Raw genomic sequence first — 4,712 nt, 5'->3', positions numbered from 1 at the left:
CTAGACCAGTAGACTCCTCAGCACGGAAGAGGTTCCCACTGAGGCTGTCTGTGGGAAATTGACTGAAGCCCCAAGCAGGTCGGGCTGTTCCCAAGAACGCTTGTTCAGGGGATTCCAGGGCTCCAGCCTCCCTGACCTATAGCACTCTGGCTTAGGCTGCAGTTAGTGTACAGGTGGTTCCTGGAGCCAGCGAGGCACAGCTGGGCTGAGCTGCTTACATGCATCTGAGCTCTGTTTGCATGGAAAATGAAAGTAGCTCCCCGCCACTGTACCTGCTCCAGTGGGACTCCAGGATTGAGACACACATTACCCTTTTCAAATGTCCTGTAGAATAGCTGTGTCAGGACACACAGACTGGGCTCAGATGTTTGTGATCCTGCCAGAGCAGGGCTCTCTGTCCTCTTGTCTATTCACAGCCCCAGGAACACAAAACTCAGACTCTCTAGGCCAGGAGGAGACCCAGGTAGGGACAAGATTTGCCAGCCTCGTGCAGCAAGGTGGTAAGCACACCTACTCTCCTCTCCCTAGGGAGAACATTCACAAAAAGACTTCCTGGTTAGTCCTTTGGGATAAAACACTAGAACAGGTTCCTGGGCATGGTGGTACATGCCTGTAATCCCAACACTTGGGAGACGGAACCAGAAAGATGGGGAGTTCAAGGCCAGCCTCTGTTGCATAGTGAGACCCTGTCTGAAGAAAGCACCATCATTTTCTAACTACCGCATTCTGAGCAGTTTTGTTCAGTCTGGCTGGACTGCACTGCAGCAGCGGGATGGATCTCTCCCTTCCCCCACCTCACCTTTCAGCCGACCTAGGGAAACGGACCTGAAGCACTGCAGAGCCAGTGCTGGTGTAGCTGAGGCCTTTGGTGCAACCCCCCCCCCCCCCATGTCAAAGGGGATAAAGAGTTTATTCTGGAGCCAGATATAAATGGCCATGGCTGGGGAACACTGATTTAGATCACCCCAAGTTCCATCTTCCAGTATGGAAAGTCACATGAAATTTTTTGTAGGGCCAGGGCATAAAGCCATAAATTAAGAAACTTCAAAATCTGTTGTGGGTTCTTAAGGCAGCCAGGTGATAGCACAGCGGGGAAGATGGCTGTAGGCCTTGGGTATGATCTGATTGGTGGGATCTAGGAGTCTGCTCATTGACTCCAAAGGAATTTTACCTGCTAATTATCAGCTAACTGGCCTTTGCAGACACCACTTTTTTAAAAATTTTTATTTTATGTGCATTGGTGTTTTGCGTGTGTGTATGTTTCTGTGAGGGTGTCAGAAGCCCTGGAACTGGAGTTATAGACAGTTGAGCTGCCTTGTGGGTGCTGGGAATTGAACCCAGGTCCCCTGGAAGGGCAGTCAGTGTTCTTAACTGCTGAGCCATCTCTCTAGCCCTGTGGAATTCCTTTCCAGGAGTTCTCATTCACAAGCCAGAGGCCTGGGCCCACATGGCTAGGTTCCCTTGCTTGTCACCACCAGTTGCTGCCCCAGTACCCAGAGTCATCACACAAGGACAATAACCAAGTACCACTGTGAGACTTGGGTGTACACGTAAGATGTCCTTGAAGTATACCTAGCACTTAGAGAATAAGTCACTGACAGGTCTTAGTTCAGCAGCCACGTGGTCCAGAGCTGTCCTGCCTGGGTGGTGGTGCAATACAGTGACTGAGCCCCGCCCTGTGCTGATGCTGTGGAGGTTTGCTATATAAAGATTCTGCAGAGGAGGGATGTGATAAATTACGAGTACCAGAGGGCAAATGTGCTTCACCTGCTCTCTGAGGAACTCAAGGAAGACCTTTGAGGTAGACTTCAGGAGTAGTATCCCTGCTGGCTGAGTCAGAGCCCCTACACGTTAACATCCTGGTACCTTCACCCATCTCCCTCTGGCTGCAGCTTGGGTTTCTTCAGAGAACTTTGTGTGCCAGCCTGGTGCTTCCACACGGGACTTTTTAGGGTGTGTGCTGGTTATTGTTTTCCGCCTTCTCTCCTGAGCCGTTTTCTGGGGTACCCAAACAGACTGGACTTTACCTGCCTCCCAGCAAGCTGGTTCTTCAAGCAGCGAGTTTTAAAGAAGCCAGGGAGTTTAACCCACTGGGGAGTTCCTGGACTTGGGTTTGCCTTACCAAACAGAGCATAGGAGTATTTTTGGGATGGAGAGCCATATCTGAGGGGTAGGAAAGGTGGGATCGGTGGAGGTGAAGAAAGATGAAGTTATCAGTGGTCTGTGTGTGTGCAAACTTCTTGCTGCTTTATAAGGTAGAGAAAATGATGTGTAAGTATGACCTGGGGTGAGTCGTGAGCCCCCTGACTGCCTGTTCACACTTTTCAGGGTGGGTGGATTTGTTGACTTCCACCTGTATGAGCCAGACAAGCCTTCCTCCAAACCTCTAAGAAGCAGCTTAAAACAACCATGCTAACCCTATGGTGCATTAGAGGGGTTCTGTGCAGTAACACCCACAGGGGTTCAGGCTTCCTCTGAGGAAGCTTCAAAGGAGAGGGTGTGTGCTTTGGTCTTTAAATTTTAACTAGGAAGAATGGCTCAGGCTTCTTATAGGACAAAAAAAATGTTCATTTCATAATGGGATCCCTCATAGTGGAGTGAGGTGAGGCAGACAAACCTGGGGCTGGACCCAAGCACACTCACATGGCTGCAGAAACCAGAAGGATGGGTGTGTTTAAAGGGTACAGAACAGGTGGTCCTGGAGTCACAGCAGGGTTCCTTCTCTGCCTGTGCCATCTAGCTGTCCAGGCTTGCTGTGAGTGCCAGGCACCTGTCAGGGTGGTTGGCCCCTGGTGTTCGTTGCAGGGTGGGGCCATGTATTCCTACAGCTTTCTCCGGACAGAATTACCCAGCAGTCTCTGCAAACTAAAGACGGGAGGAAAACAAACGAAAGGAATCAAGGATACAATATGAAGAAAGCTGTACCAGAATTTTCCATTCCAGTGCCGAAAGTGACCAAGGATTAAGCTCTCTGCCAGAGAAAACAAACCCAATGGTGCTGGCCAGTGGGGAGAGACAGTATGCTTCTACAGTGTGGTTCCTGCAGGACCGAGAAACAGCATGAGCCTTGCAGAATATGGCTCAAGAAGGAACCGGCTGCTCACAGGACTGCCACTGGCCATCTGGTCACTCAGTTCAGGGAGTCCAGCTGGCAGTTTGGCTGTATGCACAGCATTTGACCGTCACTCTTCCCCCATCTCCTGGTGTCCTCATAGCCCCGAGATGGTAGGGGCGGATCTAAGCCTAAGAACGGAATGTCACGTCCACAGCAAACACCTGCCACGGGCCCACTGAGAGGCCAGGGAAGAAGGACTCTGGGTCCAACAACTTGACCTCATTTCCTGTCCAGGAAGTGAGTCTTGGCCACCCCCTCCTTGTATGCAGCGAGCAGATGTGAGCAGGCCTTTCAGCCCAGAAGCTCCCAAGAGGCCTCAGGCTGGTCAGTTCTTCCTGCTTTACCTTAGCCAAGTGCCTGTTCTGTCGTGGTCCTCTACAAAGTCATGGAAAATACACAGCGGGAGAAGCCTGGATGTGCAGTCATCTCTTTTTTTCAGTGGGATAGCCCAGCATGGTTTTGACTCACAGGTATTTAGGAGCATGTAGTCTTGGAGCTGTCATACCCCACCCACTCGGGAGATTTAGGACTGAAAGTTGGCTCTGAATCCCTCCTAGGTCCTCAAAGCCACGGATGCTCAGGCCTCTTAGTTGGATGGCAGAGTATTCACACATAACCTCCATAAGTCCTCCCGTGTACTTTTTATCTCTTGAGGATGAAGCTCGGTCATAAAGTACTTGTCTAGCATATGAGGCTTAGAGTTTAATCCCAAGTACTGTCCCTCTCCCAAACCTCTAGGTCAGTGGTTCTCAAACTGTGGGTCACTACCCCCTTGGGATTGCATATCAGATACTTAGACTACAATGTAATACAGATACTACAATTTATAACGTGGGGGCGGGGGGGGGTCTGCGACAGGAACTGTATTAAAGGGTTGCAGCACAGGAAGGTTGAGAACCACTGCTGTAGATTGTTTACAGTTCCTAATAGAACGTGAACGCCGTGTCGCTAGCAGCTGAGCTGTGTTGTTTCAGGAGCAGCAGGGAAGGGGAAAGTCTGCACACATTCAGTGTGGACATCCGTTTTTCTAGTATTTCTGGTTCTCCATTGAATCCATGGGCTGGGAACTGCCGATACAAAGGACTGAATACAGGAATGAATGAGTAGTAAACAGATCTGTGGGGAATTTCAGCTAATTGATTTGCTCCACCTTCAAATTACGGAGCCTGATGTGGGTTAACCATAGTGACTCCTCTCTAGGGCACATGAGAAGGGAGGGAGGAAGAGTCTGGGGACACCTGACCACAGTAGCTTGACAGTGATAAAGGTCAACGCTGTCATGACTTACCTCTGGGTTTCCTCCCCCAAAGCTAAGCTGAGTAATCAAAAACGTCATACCAACCCCAGTTGAGGACAGTCTGGCCCCTTACTGTAAAAGTTTAACAGCTGGGGGAAACGTGGTGGGTGTATAGAAACTATGCTTGTGATTTTTCTGTCAATCTAAAAATTAAAGTTTTTGCTGGGCGGTGGTGGCACACGCCTTTGATCCCAGCACTCTGGAGGCAGAGGCAGGATCTCTGTGAGTTCAAGGCCAGCCTGGTCTACAAGAGCTAGTTCCAGGACAGGCTCTAAAGCTACAGGAGAAACCTTGTCTCGA

The sequence above is a fragment of the Microtus ochrogaster genome, chromosome 1 (assembly GCF_000317375.1).
Source record: "Microtus ochrogaster isolate Prairie Vole_2 chromosome 1, MicOch1.0, whole genome shotgun sequence".
NCBI classification, from domain to species: Eukaryota; Metazoa; Chordata; class Mammalia; order Rodentia; family Cricetidae; genus Microtus; species Microtus ochrogaster.
This window is presented reverse-complemented; position numbering follows the sequence as displayed.